The 21945-nt window shown below is 36.1% G+C and overlaps 1 long non-coding RNA gene across 1 annotated transcript in view; it reads right to left on the reverse strand.

Moving 5' to 3' along the window:
• Window positions 1-2208: 2208 nt before the first annotated feature.
• Window positions 2209-21945, reverse strand: part of LOC115896895 — a 308577-nt gene continuing 288840 nt past the window's right edge. Inside the window, exon 5 of the long non-coding RNA XR_004056812.1 lies at window positions 2209-2669. This is a non-coding gene — a long non-coding RNA (uncharacterized LOC115896895). The remainder of the gene's footprint in view (window positions 2670-21945) is intronic.

The following is a 21945-nucleotide window of genomic DNA, read 5'->3' on the forward strand; positions in this document are numbered from 1 at the left end:
AGTCTAATTTTTCTCCCTTTCAGTGCGGTGGGAACAAGCTACTTGCTTCGAATGAACTGAGAAAAAAGGTCTGTGATAGTGTGCAAAGTAATAAATATAGATGTAACTTCAAAAAAAAAAGAAATACAATTGATTTTTGAATATTGATCTTATACATACACTTATTAGTTCTAATAATTTTATGTAGATTCCTAAGATAGATGATTATATCAACTGTGAATAGAGATAGGTTTTTTTTTCTTTCCAAACTAAGTGTCTTTTATATCTTTTCTTTGCTGTACTGCATGACTAGAACCTCCAGTTCTATGTCGAATAGAAGTAGTGGGAGCAGACATCCTTGCTTTCTTCCTGATTTTAGGGAAACATGTTAACTAATTTACTATAAGCTTAATGTTAGCTGTAGATGCCCTTGATCAAATTAAAAAAGTTGTCCTCTAGTCATAGAGTTTTCTGAGAAATGTATATTAGATTTTGTCAAACACTTTTTCTGCATCTATCAAAATGGTCATATGTTTTGTTTTTCATTTTATTTCTTTAAGTCTGTCATGGTTAATTACATAAATTAATTTTCAAAGGTTTCATCAACCTTGCATTCCTGTGATAAGCCTCAGCTGCCCATTATATATAAAATTGAATCCAACTATATATATAGTAACTTTGCAAAGAAATTAAAAAAGAAGAAAGAGAAAGAAAAGAAACTCATTCCTGCCACTCTTCCAAACATCGCCTTGTGGTCATACCTTTAATGAACATATGAGGCAAAAAAACTGGGTCCTGTGATTTATCAGACTGTGCGATTTAGATACGATTGAAGTTAATGACCTCAGTGCTCTGCTTCTGTTTGGCAATGGAAAATGGCGTCATATGTTGGAGAGAAAGGACAGGTAGAACCAAGTATTCAAATCTCAATTTTAAGTTGTAATTTCCCTAAGAGTCTTAAGAGCCAAGATGGGGTATGAATGTAGAGCATGCATAGGTTCCCAGTGGACACAGTAGACTTTAAGATCTTCTTTTGTATTTTCCCCAGTGTCTGCATGATGTTCTTTCCATACATGCTCCAGAATAGATCAATATTGGTTGATTTAGTGTATACATAATAATAATGTGTTGTCTGTACTTGAAATGCTACGGCAGCTATATTAACAGTTAAATTACTTGTGGTTTCCCCATTGATGTCGTATGAAATGGCAAAATGAAGAGCTCTATGTTGATGAATGAACACACAGTGCAAGCATCTGGGAGCACAAAGAGGCATCTCCCTGTGGTGGAATTTCAGTGGCTTAAAGGGACAACTGACTGAGCAATTACCTTCCCCTTTTTCTATTTTCTGTGCATAAAGATATTATTTCAGCATACGTTTTCAGCACAATGTAGATAGAAAACTGAAAAACTATTAAAAACATATTTGAAGCAAATCAGACAGCATGTATAAATAGTACAACTTTATTTACATCTCCCTAATGAATGAGCCTAGCTTCATGAGTTGATCTACCCAGTTCCCATAATCTGCTTCTCTTTCCATCCATGAAGTCCATCAATCAGCTTCAATCAATATTTTTCAAAGGCAGCAGGACTTTTGCTACTGGCTAATTAACACAGGGCTATCTAATCTTCGTCCATCAGTCTTACCTCCAAATTCTAGGTTCATATCCACCTGGCTTGAAAATCTGATTGATTTAACATTATCACTTTTCTGGAGACCTCAACATTTGTCAATGAGCCTTTAAAAGAGACCCCGTTTATACAGGCAAGCTATATTTAATGAATTATTATACTAAAAATCAGTGATTGAAGTAAATATTTCATTATTTATATTCTGTCATTTTAAAACAGCATGAATAAATAATTTGTACATCAACGTGTCTAATGTGTACTGGTTTATATCTAAACTAATATACTACATTGCCATATTGAGCTACATGGCTTATTAAAAGTGATGCTGGAATAGAAATAGTGCTTGTTAATAATAATATTGTTTCAACAACAATAAAAACCCAAAATAAAAGTATATATGTGGATCATGAACAAAAACTAGTTTCATAAAATTAGTTCTGTAACTAGAATGCTTTTATAAACACAGATTTGGACTTATAAGTGTGAGGATGTATTATATTTTTGAACTCTATCCATAATTAAATTTTCTAAACCTTTATTTATACATTTAGAGAATGCATGTTTACTATTATGTATAATATAATATTCATCCAAATTATAATTACAAGACAATAAAATTGTCTTGTGTTAATTAAAAAGAGACCTTAGCACTGTAAATACCACATAGAAATGCTGAGTGAAAAATTCTGTTACTCATGCCAGGATTTCCACTCCTGGCTATGTTGAGTACACAGGAGTACAATGAAACCCCTGTCAAGAACAATGAAAAGTCAGATGAAACACAAAGTTATAAGTTTGAAAGCAGCACAAAGCCAGCGAGACAACCAGGAATTGAGGGGCCAAGATGTTGGAGAAAGGAGAACCAACGAGAGATGAGCTTACTTCTTAGACCCATTTTTTTCCTTGGAGCAGTTGCTGATTCTTGGCTTTAGGTACAAGGTGAAAAATTGGAGGTCAAGACATGGACCAGGAGGCCAGTAGGTCAGCTGAGCTTCTCAGTTTCACAGCAATGGAGAGACAAAAATTGAATTCAGGGCCTCAAGGCAGCTTACATCCTGTAGAAAAGGGGAGGACGAACAAGTGAGCACAAGGTCAAGGTCTTCACCAAATTCTTTAGCTGTGAAGCAAGAGGTTGAGAAGCTAAACTGAGACTCTGAGTTTTCAGCAGTTTTACAGGGCCTAGGAAATAAATATTGCAGTTCCGAACCCACCAAGGAGCTGGGGATTTGAGCAAACACCCCCAGTGTCTGGGGACTAACCCTTGGAGCAGTATAGACACGAGTTAGGAGGAAGCTGACAAAAACTATAACCTGACCCAGGGCAGCTCAGTTCCTGATAGAGTGAAAATAAACGGTTCCCTTGTCTAACACAAGTTTTGATATGTTATGTATTTTAAGTATGCACATATTACAATATTTTATATGAATATTTACATAATTGTGAATGTATGCATAAAATACATTAAAAATAAATATCAAATATAAATATACATAAATATTATAAATATACATAATTATTATAAACATCATTTATAATTATTTTATATATTTATATATTTTATATTTTTATATAAAACATATTTTATATTTTATATATGTATATGTTTTAAGTAATAGCATATAAATATTTATAAATGAATATGTAAACAAATATGTGAATAAATATTTACGTCATCATTTTTATTATTTAAAGATCTAATAAATATGTGAACATAAATATTATATTTTAAATATTACAAGATATATACATGCATTTTAGATGAAAGCCAAATAAAAGGCTGAAATCAATGATCTAAATATTCATATTTAAAAGTAGAAAAGTGTGTACCAACTTAAGTCCAAGGAAAATAAAAGAAGTCATAAAGAGAAGAAACATATCATCGATATCAGAAATGAAAAAGAAGTCATTACAGCAATCCTATGGATATTTTTTAAAGTGTTAAAAGTATAGGATACTGTGACAATATCCTCTGTGCCAATAAATTGAAAAATTTTGATGAAATAGACAGATTCCTGAAAAAACACAACCAAAAAACTAACACAAGAAGACATACCAAGTCTGAATAGGCCTCTATCTACAAAAGAAATTGAGTCTGTTAGTAAGATATTTCCCCAAAGCAAACACCCAGGCTGAGAAATCTTCACCAGTGAATTCTTCCAAACAAGAAGCAAAGAAGCCTATTCTTATATAAACTCTGTCATATAATAGAAAAAGAATAAATACTACCCAGTTGAATAATAATTAATTCAATACTAATTATATTGAATTGTACCAGATATAATACTCATATCACTATATCAATAATAATTCAATAATAATAGTGTAATAATTATAGCAGAAAAAAAAGTCAGCAAGAGCCTGTGCCAAAGGTCCCCAAAGACTTCTTCCACAATAGCATTCAATCTCCCCAGTGACCAGTTGTAAACACCTCTGATTGCAGGTTTTGCTCATCACTGTTTTCTTAAAATGATGGGCAAGGATACTAAAGATGGTCAGAACAAACGACTGTTCCCTCTGTGGACATCTGTTTTCTGAGTCGAGCTCTTCAATTAGATAATTAAAGTCTCATATCCAAATGACGAGCTTATTGTTCTCAGAGTAGAATGACTTTCTCAATCCTAGACACAGAGTAAAATGTAGAGGCCCCTATATCCGGCAAAGCTGATGTACATAGGACCACACGTAATGTGTACTTGGATTCCTCTTCGGCAACAAGCACAGTGCTTTTCACCCAGTAGACATTCAACAAATTTTCATTACTTTATTGGAAAAAAAAACACAACATGCAATTTGACTAAACTGGAATAAAATCAATTAAGATTTTTATGTTTACTTTTTATGGAGTTTAGAAGGACATGGTAGTCTCCTATCCAAGTTTGCTAGTTCATTACTGTCATTCTATTTGAGTGTCATCGTGAAAGAAGAAGGAAAATATTGATTATAAAAGTCCTGTGAATTCCAAAGAGCACATACTACATCATGGAGAACTCATTTTTGAATTCCTGTTCTCTGGGAAATGCCTGCTGGCTAATATTTTGGTTTGAGGGCTCTAGATATCAGGAAAAGAAAAACAAGAAAAATCAGTAAATTGGCTAAACAACATAATGCTCACCTCCCCCAGATTCAGAGGCTAAATTTTATTCTTAAGCGAATGTCTCACAATACAACCTTGGCAGTCATACACTGAAAAAGTTGGTTGGGAAAACCTGTGAAGCTCTTCTGTAGTGAAGCAAAGCATAATGATAGCAAGTTTTAAATTTCCAACTAGCAGGAAACTTCACTATTCCAGTATCACCAACTAAAGTGTTCTGTGGTGAGGCAGAAAACAGCCAATAAGTGAAAGAGAAGACAGATAAAAGGAAGAGAGGTAAAGCGTGCCAAAGTCAAGCTTGCATCAATGTTTCCCAATTTCTCACTTTCTTTTTAATAGTTCATCATCAACAGCGGGCAATAAAACATCTAAAAGATGAATCATACTCTTTTAAACATATAGGCTCATTTTAATTTACCCCTAAACTTCAGGAAACATACCTCACTATGAAGTCCTTTAATAAAAATGACAGATAAATGAAAATAAACGACTTGATTTAAAACACACACACACACACAGAGATTCTTCCCCTTTACTTGTAATGAGAGAATCAGAAGTTTTGTTCTCCCTTGAAGTTAAATGCAATTTTGTGTTGTATCAAATGTTTGGCACCTTTCTCTGCAGCTCCGAAGGAGCCCAAATGTAACTTGAGCTAATTCGTGAAATGTACTTTGGACAAGGATATTTATTGTCTGTGAGATAAATAGTCAAAATATATCAGATTTATTGATGTCTTGAGAAAGTGGCATTATGGCTGCTTAGAGTGAACCTCTGGGCTAAACGAATATTCAGAGAAGCGAAAGCAGAACTCTGGTATGTGCCTTAGGAAAAAACAATAACAAACAGAAAAACAGCTGGGAAAAGGAAATTGCCTACAGTCTAGCTACTTTAGAGTGACGTGTTTAACGTCGATTGCAACAGAGGTCTGAGATCTGAATGTGGGTGATGCAGGAACCTTTTCTATAAAAATGGGCACAATAGAACAAGGATGTGCAGACTCTGATTTGCTTTATTTCAGTTCTCTTCTTAGAAAATAACGGAAAAACAACTCCTGAAGAATTTATGAGCAAAAAGCTCTTGAGCATGTTTTTATAGCATTGTAGAATGGAAGAAATCATGCTCAGTTCTCAGACAAGATCAAGACAAAAGGACAACCCTGACCAACGTGGTGAAACCCCGCCTCTACTAATAATGCAATCCGGGCATGGTGGCGGGTGCCTGTAATCCCAGCTACACAGGGGCTGAGGTTGGAGAATCCCTTGCGCCTGGGAGGCGGAGGTTGCAGTCAGCCGAGATCACGCCATTGCATTCCAGCCTGGGTGACAAGAGATGAACTCCGTCTCAAAAAAATAAAAATAAATAAAACAAAAAAGAAAATAATGCTATGAGTTAAAGTTTGCAAATCAATCATGATTTTTAGAATTTGAAGGATGTAAAGGAAATAAATGATTTAGATAAGTTTGTTGCCTAGATGGTTTTATAAGAAATTAAGGAGAAAGCCCTCAACTGAAAAGCTGTTAGTTTGTTGGGTTTAAGTCAGTCTTCACTAAATAGTAGTTTACTTTCTACTTCCCCTACCCATATCCTTTGTGAAATATATCTAATTTCAGAATTGGTAGAAATAAATCTAATATATTTTTCACTTAAGTTTTTAATTTTAAATTCACTTTTTAAATTTATATCTGTTTCACTTTCCAATCTGCTTTCCTTGTTTCTGTAACATAGATACAATCCATTTCTTCATCTATGAAAATTCTAAACATTACCATTTTAAGTTCCTTTTCAGATTTCTCGATTATCTCCAGCCTCAAGAGGATTTTCTCATTGGTTGCATTTGGTTTTCAGTTTTAGTTTAAGGTTATGTGTCAGTTTTATGGTATTAGTTTCTTGTCCAAGTTACAGAACTTTTTAACCTGTATTCACAGTAGCGTGGAATTCTAGTTTCTCACAGGGGCTTCTGTTTCTATCTATATCTAAGGGTGGGTGCCTGGCTTCCAGGAGACTCCCTTGGACATTAGATTTGTGGTGGTTTTATCCAGGTCAAAAGATAAAACAACACTTCCACATCCCACAGTGTCTTAGACCCTGGTCTCCATTGGTATGGAAACCCAAACGCCTAAGAAAAATATTCAGCCTGAAAGCCCTGAAACACCAACTCCACGACTTTGCATTTCTTTTCCTGGCAACTGAAGATTTCCCTTTTCATGTTTTTGAGCATAGCCAAATATTTTGCTTTGCTTTGCTTTAAACAAGCCCTATTTTATCCAGATTTCCTTATATCTGGGATATAGCCATAGACGCCCAAGTCGGCTTTGTCTGTGGCAGGGCACCAAAGAGAGGCAACAACATCCCTGCCACTTCTTCTTTAACATCAATGTGGTTTTTACTTGTAAAAGTCAGTCCATGCAACAAAATCAGAATACATTCTACCAGCAGAGTGACAATGAGAAACATCAATTACTGTGGGCCATGTTTCATAGGTAGGTGATTGTTCACATAATTTTAGAAGCTGGATTATGTGGATAAGAGAGTTAGCAGATAATACTAATGACCTAGCCTGGAAAGAAAGAGAAGTACTACTCACTAAAAAGAAATTGTAGTCAGAGGATACTAAATAATAGTATAGTTGTATATGGACAGCATATTAAGCATTTGGTGGTGGTGATGTTTGGGAACTGGTGTGCGTGTGTGTGTGTGTGTGTGTGTGTGTGTGTGTGTGTGTGTGTGTGTGTTTGGGAGATTTTAGTTTCATTTTGATTTTTGGTTTTAAGATTTATTTATTTGAATCAGCACCCTTTCTCCTGGTTGTTTTTCCATAGTCAGTCTTGGTTCACTGAGACTTTTTTCATTAAAGCAAGTAATAGTTTTCCTCTTCATTTTTTCTTTTAGACCAAGATTGAAATTGGCCTGCAGATCAAAGACCATGGCAAAAAATTCCTGACATTGGAAACTGCCTTCCAAAACATCCCTGTGCCTCATCCCTTTCTATACATTCCATATAAAGAGATTGTTTCATTTTCCACCTGGCAACGCTTAAATTGTTTTATTTTTCTTCATTAAAACCACCACGCCTCTTCATTTAACTCATGTTTTAGTACCCTGATTCAGCAGGATCATAAAAACTTTTATTTTTGTTGTCGTTGCTCCTTTTTGCCGCGGGGAGAAGTAAAAAAGAAACAAGTTAAAGAATATACAGTTAACCCTTCTTTAAAAATATATAACTAGATTTCTAAAGGAATGAAAAAATATGGTACTAGTGGGAAAACTCTGCAAGAAAATCTATATTTAACTTGAAATAACATAACTTTTTGTGGGTGTGTTTGACATCCTCTCATACCTGCTAAGCCCCCTTGAGTCCTCAGCAAATATTAATTATGGATAATTGACAATTTCTTTCTTCTAATGGAATCTTCAGAGCCAATTTTGAAGTTTCCACTTCGTGCTAGTGCAGCCTTCAACGCAAGCCTTTTCTCCATTTTGGAATGTAAACATGATATGCCTGTAAGAAGTAAGTGTGCATTTCGGGGGTCCCCAAAAAGAAGTCAAATTTACATAGGATTACACAGAATGAAATCCTAAAACAAACAAGAGAAACTGGTTTTTATGTCTCTTTGTTTTTAAAAGCAAAAGAATAATGCCAGACTCTAACCAAACATTCTATGTTCCAAATACATTTTCCATTGTATGCTAAGCTCTTCTCATGTGAATGCTCTACTGACCATCTTGTAAATGGCTTAAGTAGTTACAATCCCCTAATTAGGAGAATATAATGGCAGTGGCAAATGCCACCAGAGTGCCTTAGCCTGTTTCCTATCAATTTGACCTGATCGATCTATTATGTTTGCTATAAATCTAATTGCATAGCAATCAGTGAATGACATGACTTATTAGCTCAACTCAGTTTAGAATTTTATTTTGTAATGGGCATAGATGCATTTTTAAATGCGACACAAATACAAGCATATGTGTACATATGTGTCTATATATGTATATGTGTGTGTTTGTTTATATGTGGTGTATATGTAGACAGGTCTGTATATACACAGTATATGTACACTATGCATAATATATATACTGTATATTATATACAAGGTTCTCTTTGTTTTCCCAGAGTTGGAGTCTCACTATGCTGCCTAGGCTGGTCTTGAACTGCTGCCCCCAAACTATCCCCCTACCTTAGCCTCTCAAAGTGCTGGAATTACAGGCATGAGCCACTGTGTTCCATATACAATGTTCCATATAAGGTATTTTCCTCATCGTTCAATCAAATTAAAGTAGATTTCGCTCTAGAATAGAAAGAAAACTATAATATATTTCCACTGTGTTTTTTTTTAGTAAATAAACATTTTATAGCAATACTTAAATCTGAATTTTTGAGATTTAATTTGTATAAATGTTCAGAAACGTGTCTTTTTTTTCAAGCAAGATTCACCTTAATTTGTTTTCCTCATCATAAACTGCATGCTTACGTGAAAGACTCTGAACTTCTCTTCTTAAGGTATCAACCATATAACTTCAACCACATGGACTTCTTGCTTGTGGATTGCATATTTCAAATGGAATTTGTGCTTATAATCCAAAACTCTTGGTAAGAATTTAAGTCACTCCACGTACCCTGCTCTGCTGTGCTTAGTCAAATTTTCCCGAATACAAAACTTTCAATAAATAATATGAACTGATAGTCCCAGTCCCAAGAGTCAAATGGGACTAAAAAGCAAGAAAGAATACTGCCTGCTCATCTAGTCACAGATAGAAATTGGGAAACTCTTGTTTGTCTGAGTTCTGTGAAAACTCACTGTTAGCCACAGTTTCACTTTTTATCTTTTTATCACTTTTTATCTGTTAGAGTCAACTTGGAAGAAAATATCCCATAGCAAACTTTCCTACCCAAGATACTATTAGTAAGAATTGCTAACACTTACAGAGAGCTTACTACCTGTCAGGAACCATTCTAGACCCTTTACACAACTCATCTCCTTTAATCCTCACAATCTTGTGAAGTAGAAACTATTATTTTTTCAAACTTTAGATATGAAGAAACTGAGGTACAATGATGTTAATTTGCTGAAGACTACATAGATTGTTAGTGGCAAAGCCAATTTAAAAGAAAATTGCATTTGTGTTTGTCACTCACATTAAGCATTACATTATAGAAGGATCCAGGGTATGATTGCAGTTTAGATATTACGTGCCCATATGCAATAAGGGCCAGTACACTTAATGAAGACAGTCTAGAGTGAGAAAAGTGATGGGCCAGGAATCAGCCGACCTTGATTTCCAGCATCACTTCCAGCCTAGCCCCTGATCAGCATTTAACCTTGAACAAACCACTTAACCTCTGGGCCCAAATTCCCAATCTGCACAAGGAGAGATTAGATGTTCTCCAATGTCCTTTTCAAACTCAACGTGTATGTCTCTATGATTAATGGCTGAATGAATGTCACATTGATCTCATGACTTGTGGGTGTGTTTGCCATGTTAATGTTAAAACTACTAAAATGAATCTATCGGCTTTCTAAATGGAGATTCAGTCATGGTTTCTTCAGTTCAAAGGGACTAGACTGTTTTCCAGAGCCATGAGTCTCTGAAATTTTTACCAGCGCTAGTAGAGATTTCCTCATTCATTTATTATATTAAATTAATAATTTTTGAGTTCAAGTAACGTTCCAGGCATTGTTCTAGACATTGGGCTACAAAGGGTGAATAAGGCAAATGTGATTTCTGCCTTCATGAAGTTTCTAGCAATATGTATGTTTGCATTTGTGTATGTGTGTGTGTACATAAACATTCATAAATGATACAGGTTGTGATAAATTCCAGAAAGAAGGTGAAAAACTTTGCTATGACCCAGAATAGGGAGGAAAACTCTTTTCATAGACTTTCTGGGGAAGTCTAACACTTGCTTAAAAATTGGAATGAAATTGTGTCTGTTTAGTAATCTCATCAAAATTAAGAAGACTTCTATGGTCAGTTTGATTTCATAGACCATTTTTCTAATAGGGATTAGGCATTAAATTTCCTAAATTTGTTAGAATGGAAGGCCCACCTCTATCACTTTTGTTCAGTTGTCCTCTGTAGTCCAAGTTACTTGCTTAACAAGGTATGACTGCTAATAGCAACTCTTCCTTGAGTTTGTCTTGAGGATTAAATAAGATAATTGGCGTACTGCACCTTTTATCAGTCATAAAAAATAATAAACTATCAGCAATTTTCAGTCATTTTATCTGTATCTGAAGATTTCATATTTATAAGGAAGACTGTCCTTCTCGTTATGATATTTAAAATAAGTACGAGCCACCTTATGTACGAAGTTTCTAGGATAATTCTAAACTGCTGTTGAGCTGAGTCAGTAAATGTTGCTTTTTAATTTATAAGACACTCTGACAGTTTCTTAAACTTGAGCACGCATTAGAATCACCTGGAAGACTTCTTTTTGGGGCCCCAATTATAGATTTCTAATTCAATAGATCTGGGGTAAGGCTGAGAATGTGCATTTCTCACCATTTCCCAGGTGACGTGCGTGCTGTTGGTCCAGGGACCACACAATAACATAGCAATTGAATCCCGTCACATGCCAGGCACACCGTGAGGATCTCTGCATACTGTAAAATATCTGATTCTCAAAATCACTGTGCACTGTAGGCATCAGGACACCTATTTACACAGAAATGAGAAGAAACTTGGCTAAGGTTGTGGAGTTCCCAAGGAACAGAGCTGGGTTTGAGCCTCAGTTTGCCTGTCCCAGAGCTCATTGCAACATGTACTGTGCATTGAAACACTTTCTAACCAAAGATTTACTGACAACTCTAAATTGATATCTTAGAAAGATTGGGCTCCAGCAAAATATTTATGTGACTATGGTATTTCAGTTAGAAAATTCATAAATCAAAAGCAAACTGAATCTCAGGAGGCTCTCTGTCATGATCGCACATGCTGCCTAAAACCAAAAATTAAAATAAAGTCTCATGAACCATATAAAAAATATTGGCTTGGCATTCAATTTTCTTTTGTTTATAAAACTAATGTAATACCTTATTTGAATCTTGAAAAATATATCTCCATAGAGAGAAATGAGTCATTCTGGAGCTTAAATCCACTCCGTTCTCATTTTTGTGAAATAAAAGTTTAATTGAAATGTAACAAGCTAGAAAGATTTGAGCTGAGCGTAAGATGTTTGCTTGAGTTTTGATGACACCTAGGTGAAAGTAAAGACTATCTGATATATCCCTCAACATTATTAGGATGGAAGAAAATTCCTAAAATAAATGAGCTATCATTTTAGTTTTAATAGAAATGTCTTTTTCACAGCCTCACCTTATTCTTCGAATGTACGTAAAATATAATATTTTGGCACTAACATTGAAAGGAGAAAAGTCAAGATGAACTCCTTTCTTGGGGTGGTAGCCCTGAAACCCAGAACACTGTTGGCACCCCACAAAGTGGAAGCAGGGCATTCCTGTAAGAAGGCTTTCCCCAGAGATGAATTCTTATTTGCACGTATCATTTACAGCTTTGCCATGTGGGTTCAGATGAAAATGGAACTCGGGGGGGGCATAATTAACTGAATCAACTCAAGTCCTCTGACAAAAAATAGGCAAGTGAAAACTATCAGAGGTTTTCAGAGCTTCCTGGTAAGCTTCCACTCAGCAGGAAGACATTCTGACTCCCAAAATGTATGAACCCATTCAAGTGGGCGAGCAAGTCAGACCTAGAGACAAACTCTGCATTTAATATCCTTTTAAAAGCATACTTGATTTTTTTAATCAAACATGTTGCTTGTGTCCTCATTTGCACATTCTCTCACTAGATTAGTGACCATCCTCTTTTAAAAGCCAAAGCACCTACTCATGTAACCAAACACTACCTGTTTCCCCAATAATCTACGGAAATAAGTAAAAAATAAAAAATAAATAAAAATTTCTCTGACGCTAAAAACAATAAATAAATAAAAGTCAAACAGCACCATAAAACTCCCCAAGCCAGAATGCAAAAAGCAGCCTTTTTTATTTTGCTCAAATCTTATTTCAGAACTTTAATTTCTATCCTGGTAAACTAATCAATCACCCTGCTTTTTCCTTTATTTGGAATTACATTGCTCCATTGAAGCCTATGATTTAGCTTGCACGAAAGCTTTAGTTTTCCGTGACATGAAAGACATGTAGTTAAATATATGAACCCTGCTTAGAGAACCAAAAGGAAGGTCTCTTTTAGTGGAGGAAATGGAGAAAAATAAAAGACAATGTGGGGGATGTTTAAAATTCTCACTTTAATTTTAAGAACCATCAAGAGCCACCAACTATGTAAAAGTAACAGCAGGTGTCTTGAGCTTAGAAAAGTAGGCACACAGACACCTAGACATTAGCTGGAGCCACCTCAGTGCATGAGAGCCTGCCAAGGGGCAGTATTTCTGGAGAAAAGAAGGAAAGACATGAAGGCATGTGTGCATTTAATCAATAGTTATTAGGCATTGTGATCGTAATGGAGTTCCAGTGATACTTGAGGGTTGTCCCTGGCCTTGATGAACTCAAATCTAGTGACAGTCACTTCCACAACCATGTATAAATCCAGGTAGAAGTGCCACTATCATATTTAAAAAGCAATCTCCCATTATGTGCCAGGTGCTTTATACACATCTGCTCAGTTCCACAAGTTATTGACAACCCCCATTTACAGATGTAAAAACAGATTCCCGACTTGTCCTGGACACGCAGCTGATAAGCAGCGGAGCTCCAATTCTCTTCTTACTCCCTCTGCTAAAGAAGGAGAGGCCGGCCGGGCGCGGTAGTTCACGCCTGTAATCCCAGCACTTTGGGAGGCCGAGGTGGGCGGATCACGAGATCAGGAGTTGGAGATCAGCCTGACCAACATGGAGAAATCCCGTCTCTAGTAAAAATACAAAAATTAGCCGTGGCGGCGGGCGCCTGTAGTCCCAGCTATGCAAGAGGCTGAGGCAGGAGAATGGCTTGAACCCGGGAGGTGGAGCTTGCAGTGAGCCGAGATGGCGCCACTGTTCTCCATCCTGCAGCCTGGGCAACGGAGCGAGACTGCGTTTCCAAAAAAGAAGGAGAAGGAGAAGGAGAAGGAGGAGAAAGAAGAAAGAACAAAGAACAAAGAACAAAGAAGGAAGAAGAAAGACGAAAGAAGAAGAAGAAGTCTTGCTAGCTGAAACTTACAACATTGACAGATAAGATAGACAAGTAAGGTAAGGGAGATAAAAGCAGGGGAGCAAGACATATTAAGGGCTTTCCATGCTGTGTTTTATATAAATCACCCTTCCTGTGAGGGTGGGGTAGAAGGCCGGATCAAGAAAGACTCCACATGGAAAGTCACATTTAGGTTAGATCTTTAAATGAGTAGGATTTGCCTCATTGTGGTGTCTTCAGCCGAAGGAAACTCAGGGAGTTTTACGGTTGAGAGCCCCCTGGTTTGGCAAGAAGGCAGACTGTGGAAGCAAAGGGAAAAAATGGAAGTTTGAAAAAAAAATTGGCTGAGGACAAGTTGAAAGAACTTTGAATATCTTGCTAAAGTATTAGATATTATTCAGTAGGCAAAGCTGAAGATGAGGTAACGGTAAAAAAAAAAAGTTGCAATTTATACCTCTTTTATACACTCTATCAACTCTAATACACAGACTAGAGTAACTAGGTGTCGTTCAATGAATAATTGTCAAGTTATATTCAGGGCTGTGCTATTTCAGTATTAGTGAAACTAATCACTATGATTTATTTAGGGCTTTTCTCTCTCAAGTGCCAGGCACTTTGAATATATTATCTATTATCTTTTTTCCTTACAACAATCCAATAAGATAGTCATCATTGTCTACATTGTATATATTAAAAAATTGGGTTTATAGAGGTTATGCAACTTCCTAAAGACAAACAGTGAAGATGCCACGAAGGCTAGATGTGAAGGCTAGTTTCTAATTCTAACACCTCTGCTCTGTCTATTCTGCTATGCAGTTTTTCCAGGTGCACTGATGGATTTGTACAAATCTATTCAAAATATTTGCCTTCTCTCTCACTCCAGTCTACCCTTCGTTCCTCCCTTAACTGTGACTTGAACAACCCACGTTGTTCAATGGCAGCTTGGATTGGAGATGAAATATGTGATGGTGAGCACCGGGAAGGTAATTGACCCCTATGGGGATCAGAACTAGCACTTTGTTCTTTTCCAAGTAGTGAAAACAGATGCAGTGAGCAGGAATTTGGACTCTGAGTAAATTAAGGAGAGTTAAGGCAGAGAAAAGGGACGTTAATGCCAACATGAGATAATGACGACAGAATGCCAGGTGACTCAAACATATCACTACATACAAGTGACCCTCTGGTTTTGCAAATGAGAACATGCACCTGAATGACAATTTACTACCAAAGAAGAGCAGGGCAGTTGGGAATAGAAAGAGCCTGACTTAATTGAAGAGGAAACAAAGCCACAGAGGAAGTTCAGTAAAGGTTCCCAGGGAAAACTGTGGGAGGCCTGAGCTTGTTAGTTACTTCCCAGGCCAAACTATACACAGCCTAATACATGTGTTTGCTTAAACCCTTGCACTGTAGCTTTTTCCAAGAGTAAGCAAGAGGGACTCTGTGTCCACTAGTAAGAGATGAGGCCTTCAGTGTCAGAGTGGGGAAAAAATAAGAGGTTCAGGATAGACCATGGGTATAAAAACCAAAGGCATATTTGAAAAAGTTAGAGTATATGAGAAATTATTATAACATTTAAGAGGGCAAGGGGGAGATTTTGTCTAGATAGTTATCTATTCCTTTTCATTTTTTCCTCTCTGGGATCAACAATCTTGGAGAATAAACCTAAAATAAACTAGCAAATAAAAACTCTCTAAAAGAAACTAAAGGAGAAAATGTTAGGAAACTGTCATGTCTCAATCATAATTTTGACAAATAACATGTCCTGAAACATTAGCTTTTCTCCAATTCCTTTACCATTATGTTTTCCTAAAAAGGTATTTATTAAAAATCCACAAAATAAACTGAAAAGATCCCATGAAAATGTATTTCCAGAGATGGACTATTTTGTTATTACTTTGCTACTTGGAAAGGCATCATTTGCTTGAAATTTTACCTAGGTATAGGCACATTCTTTCACTCTTTTTTTAAATGCCATATAATATACTTTATTCTCAAGGAGTGGCTTTCTTGCCTTATGAAAAAATATTGTCAATATAAAAACATTTATGTTAGAGTTTGCAGAGAGATTAAGAGCCATCGAGGTCCACTTTAAATTTTGACTGATGAAAAAAACCAGCTTGGAGAGGCAATGATTTATGTCCTATCACAGTGACTTTAGTGGCAGAGAGGACATTAGGGCCTCTATGGGGCCTCTATGTACTGATCCATGTCCGCTTCTCTAGCCACTACAACATCCACAAACAAATTTGAACTTTAGAGAAACTATACTCACGAAAGAGTGTCCCCTTCACCCGAAAGGAAGATGGGAAACCTATTACAAGTCACTTCTGGAATAAAAACTCAAGCATTAGGCCTCCAAATACTCATTTGACATCTAAAAAATGATGCAGATAATTTGTAGGAACCAAGGAGTGAATATCATATTTGTAGAAATACTATTCAGGAAAACTATATCCTTTAAAAGATTGCTGATTTTCTAATTTACCTGCGCATTGTAAGTTTTTTCACAACTCCACCCATAAACCTTCAATGCAATCACCCCGCCATAAACCCATTGCTTTAATGACAAAGCAGCTTATAATTTCTGGTATTAAACATGAAACATATTAATCTAAATAGATGTGTTCTTTATGTTTTTTTAATCTTAAAAATCAAAGGTCTATTTTTCCTCTGTATATCCTGATTGGAACTTCAGAGGGAAGACATTAAGAATCTACAATTTCTTTACATAAAAATTGAGTTTTCATGTCAAGAAATCCATGAACAACGATCTAACAGAAGTTCCCCTAGAGTACTGAAGAAGATGGAACCTTCTGTAAGTCAGCTTTAAACTATGAGGCCAATCCATCTCTCTGATTGTGTAACTGTTGAGCTCTCACCCTCTACCACAAGAGAAAGAAAATCACTACCAGCATTTGATCTGGAGTCTGCTCAGGGAATCCTGAGTTCTACATCCAACAGTGCAGATGGAGAAGAACGGAAGAGAGTCAAGCGTCACCATCTCTGAGGTGTCCACATTCTTTAATAACATCAGTTTCCCTGGCTTCTTTTCCTTTTGGCCAATAATGGGAGCAGACTAGCAGTGGCCATTAAGGTTTCCTCAAATGAGAAAACAGGAAATAGAAAGAAAGAAAGTTTTCTCCAAGCATGACGCTTCATAACCCCTAGTCCACATATATCCTCAGAAAATTTATGTGTCCCTGTTCTTCAGAGCCTTCTACAAGAGGAGCTCCAGATACAGAAATGTAACAATGCCATTACCAGTATCCCAAGCCACTGGAGTCCATCTGCAATTTAACAGTTTGCTAAACTATCAGTTGCTTGTAAGGCGTTGTAAAAAAAAAAATTTCAGCAAATTCATAATCAGCCACAGAGCAAGCTGAAATTCAGTAGTCCAAGTTCATGGTCTGAGTCTGTCCCATCTCTTGAGTCATCAGAAGTTCAGGTAAAACAACACCTGATGGGCAGTAAACACTCTCAGGAAACATACAAGTATTAACCATCCATTCATCATGTAAACAATCTGCTTGTTTTGAATTAAAGAAAAACTTCCCCTGAGTCATTCCTCATAAACAGACATTAAAGGAAACTATGAATAATCTGCTTTGGTTTGGAAAGGACATTGAGAAAAGGCCAAAGAGCCTTTTTCCCCCCCTTTAATTGATGTTCCAAACTGATTTGAAACAGGCCAACTACTTTCAAACATACATGTTAAGAGACCAGTACACTCTTCACTTGAATCAAAATAATCCAATTGGTCTACCAACTTCTACTAGACTCACAGAACCTTGTATATCCTATAGCTCTATATTCTATTCTATAGAACCCATGGCCCTCCAGCTCTTGTTGGAATATCATGAGTAAGCTGAAGCTTATTTTATCCCAAATTAACTTTTTCTGTTATTAGTTAAATCAAATTGTCAAAAAAGTATTTCACATATTAAAACAAAATATAACTCTTATAGCACCCACACATTGACTCTAAGCAAACTCTCCAGAGATTATTCTTCAAAATAGATCTACTTCTTTTACATGATAGATTTTCCAATATTTGAAGATAAGTCTCCTCTAACTAAATCTCCTCAACAAGATGTGTCATTTTAGGCCACATTTGATGATATTCTCCGGAACCTTTAATATCATGTTATTATTTGCTTGTCCAGCAATAATTTGTAAAATAATGTACCAAAAGTGGAACACAATTATCTAATAGTGGTTTTAATCCTTTAATCCAAGTAATGGTATTTAAAAGAGTAACTGACACTTCATAATCATTCAATAAATATTTTCTATTTATTGGTTCTACCAATTTGGCACTAGGTGCTGTTTTGGGTATTGGGGATTCTGCAGTAAACACAGTAGACAAAACTCTGACCCCTTGCAACTTATGTTTCATTTGTTACTGGATTCACTGGAAAACTGGTTGAAGTAGACCCAGAATTACTTGCAAGGTATTGAACTGCACAGGGTTGGAAACTAGAAGGCTAGCACTTGGTTAATATTTTTTAGTGGATGACATCTCATAAACTTGAGATCATTTGCATTTTCTGCATCTTAAAGTAGCTGTATGATAAGTGAGGTTTAAACCTTCACTGGCCTTCCTAGGAAAAGGTAGACATACCTAGAATAATTTGTAAGGCTCTCCAATATGTGGCTCTGATCTTTTCTCTTTTTTTCTAGATTTAAATGTTGACCTTCTCCTTTTGTTTCCAAATGTTAACTTTTTTTTTTTTTTCCCCAACACCCTCTGTGCAAGCAGACACTACATCCTTGCTTGTCCATTTCCCTAAAATTCCCTCACTCAGTTTCTCCTCCTAGGCAATGCCTCATCTTTTCTAATGTGGCTCAAAATCCTAAATTGTCTTCACAGTCTTCCTTGACTCATCCCTATTTCCCTCAAAACAGTTTGTAGCTTCATCCTCTGCTTCTAAAATATTTTATTTATGCCTCTCTTGTAATACTAGTCTTCCAAGATCAATAATTCTTCACTTATCTGTCTACAGTAGTGTAATATAAGTTTTTTAAAGGCAGAAGCAATGTCATAATCAGTGTTGTAAGTATAGAGTTCGAAAAACATGAGCCTCTTGTTGTAAGTACACAATAATATTCATGAAAGGATAATTAATGAAATCATGTTGAAAATTATAAAATAATATAAATATAAGATTATTTTAATAAATGTTTATATAATTTCTTGAGTCTACCATTTGATTATAGTGTCCAACTAACTGATTTTATGTGCATATATGCAATTGAAAACATTAATTTAAGAACCAAAATGGAATTGGTAAACAAAATAAAAATGAATTTTATAAGGATCATTAACAATAGTATTACCCTTATCATTACTTCAGTTTAAATAATTCCAACTAAAAAGTACTTAAGACATTTCCAAGATTTATTCTAAAGTGTTTTGGCAATGCAATCTAAGGAGATACTCAGTTAATTTTTAAAATAAATTCAAGTATTAATTGCATATTGCTTATGAGGTCCCCCAAAATAATAAATATCATTCAAATTAGCAATGATAAGAAATAAAGTAAATAGCAAACAGAACACTCAAATACTTTCAATACATTAAAATAAATATCGATCATCAGTTAAAAGCATTTAAACATGTTAGATAAATTTTCATTGATAATATTCTTTGTAGCAATAACTCTTCAAATTAAGCAAAAACGTGATCAAACCTCAAGAATGCCAAGAAATGTATTATTTTAAACTTATAATTCATTTTATTATCGGAGTTATACCTGATGTAAATGACGAGTTGATGAGTGCTGACGAGTTGATGGGTGCAGCACACCAACATGGCACAAACATACATACGTGACAAACCTGCACGTTATGCACATGTACCCTAGAACTTAAAGTATAATAATAATAATAATAAAAAGAAATGGTAACAGAAAAAAACAAGAATAATTAACAATTCATAAAGTGTAAAGGTACTGAAAGACTATAGCCTAATAACCACAGTAGTTGAGAAGGAAAAGAAGAGACAGTTTTCAGTAAATTCAGTGTGGACCTCGGCCACCACCCTTGCCAAGTGCAATCATCACATACTGGTGATGTGGCACTGAATGTCTTTACCCAAGAGAATCAAGGGAAGAGTTCAATGCCCTGAGCTGCCTCGAAGGCCACTCAGTTCTGTACACTCTAGTCCTATAATAAATACAAATTGATCATCTGATTTTTGTTAATAATAGAGTGTATACTTCCCCACTGATTTTTGTCTTCCCCTTAAGTTCCTTTCTCCCAGGCATGGCCATGGCTTTAGTTCCCAGGCTGATCTGAACTCATACTCTTTTTCATTCATTTCCTCCTGGTAAAAGGGCTCTCAAAGTGGTGAGATTCATCGTTTCCTTGTACTCTCATCCCAGACTTCTCTGAAGGCAGATAACTGATTCCTAGATTTCCCTCTGTCAGGGAAAAAAGACAACATGCTGCTGTCTCCTTACATCATGTGAAAGAGAAAGCGAATGCCAGAAAGTTACAAATGAAGTTTCAGGGCAACCTCTATAATGTGTCTGTGACTGGTCTCTATACACATGGATCTGCTCTGCTTCAAGGCCACATAACAAAAAGCAAAAACTCTAAGAAGCTATTAACAAAATAGCATTTTTGGCTGGGCACAGTGGTTCACGCCTGTGATCCCAGCACTTGGGGAGACTGAGGTGGGTGGATCACTTGAGCCCAGGAGTTCAAGACCACCCTAGGCAACACAGGGAAATCCCGTCTCTACTAAAAATACAAAAATTAGTAGTGTTTGGTGGCATGAGACTGTAGTCCCAGCTACTCAGGAGGCTGAGGCAGGAGAACAGCTTGAGCCCGGGAGGTCAAACCTGCAGTGAACCATGGTCACACCACTGTACTCCAGCCTGAGCAGGAGTGAGACCCTGTCTCAAAACAAACAAACAAACAAAAATTATATATATGGCATTTTCAAAGCTTAAAAATGTGAATTTATCTTAGCAAAGAGAAAAGCCTAAACTTGTTTGGAATAAAACACTAATGTTATACTTTAGCAAATGGGGCCACTAGAGCTCTGTTACATTTCCTTTGAGTTGATTGTATTAGAAGCTTAAAATTAGGCATAAACTAATTTATAAGTCTTTATAAGAGTGTGACAGTTAATACTGTAAACTTGACTGGACCAAGGGTGCCAAGATATTTGGTCGAATATTATTCCAAGTGCGTCTGTGAAAGTATTTTTGGATGAGATTAATGTTTTAATCAGGAGACCAAGTAAAAGCAGACTGTTGCCCTCCTTAATGTGGGTGAGTCTGAACCAATCAGTTGAAGGCCAGAATCAAACAAAAAGGCCAACTCTCCTGCTAGTAAGAGGAACTGCTCCTGCCTGACTGCCATGAGCTGGTACACCAGTCTTTTCCTGCCTTCAGATCCAAACTGAAACATTGGCTCCTTCTGAGTCTCAGGCTGGACAATCTTCAGACTGGAGCTACATCACTGGCTCTCCTGGGTCTCCTGCTTGCTGGCTACAGATTTTGGGATGTCTGAGCCCCCACAATCATAGGAGCCAATTCCTTGTAATGAATAAATGAAGGATTAAATAAACAAACAAATAAATAAGTACTATTGGTTCTGTTACTCTGAAGAATCCTGACTAATGCAAGCAGTGTTAGCAATCTTTACTTAACCTTTCTAGACATTCGTTTCCTCATCTATAAAATAAGGGGTATTGCGTAACTCTGAGCTTCTTTCCAACATAATGTAGTTTTCTAGTTCTATAAATGCCAAGTCAAATGATCCTTTTTATCTCTGGCTTTTATGGGATGAGAACTTACCTTACGCCCCACACTGAGGTGGTGGGTGTTACATGTATCTGCTTATCTCATATCACAACAAGCTGGGGTGTTATTATTCCTTATTATTATAGGTGAGGACACAGAGACATTCAGCAATTTTGCCAAGATCTCAAAACTTGGACGAGCCAGGGAAAGAACCCAGACACATTGCCTTAGTAAAGTTAATTAAACAAACAAACAAAAAAATGAAATGAAAAAACAACTTGAGGAACATGTAAGAAAGTGAAAAGTAGTGGAGTTGGGAAGTAACTTCTTGATACTTAACCAT

Source organism: Rhinopithecus roxellana, chromosome 4, assembly GCF_007565055.1.
Source record: "Rhinopithecus roxellana isolate Shanxi Qingling chromosome 4, ASM756505v1, whole genome shotgun sequence".
Taxonomy (NCBI): Eukaryota; Metazoa; Chordata; class Mammalia; order Primates; family Cercopithecidae; genus Rhinopithecus; species Rhinopithecus roxellana.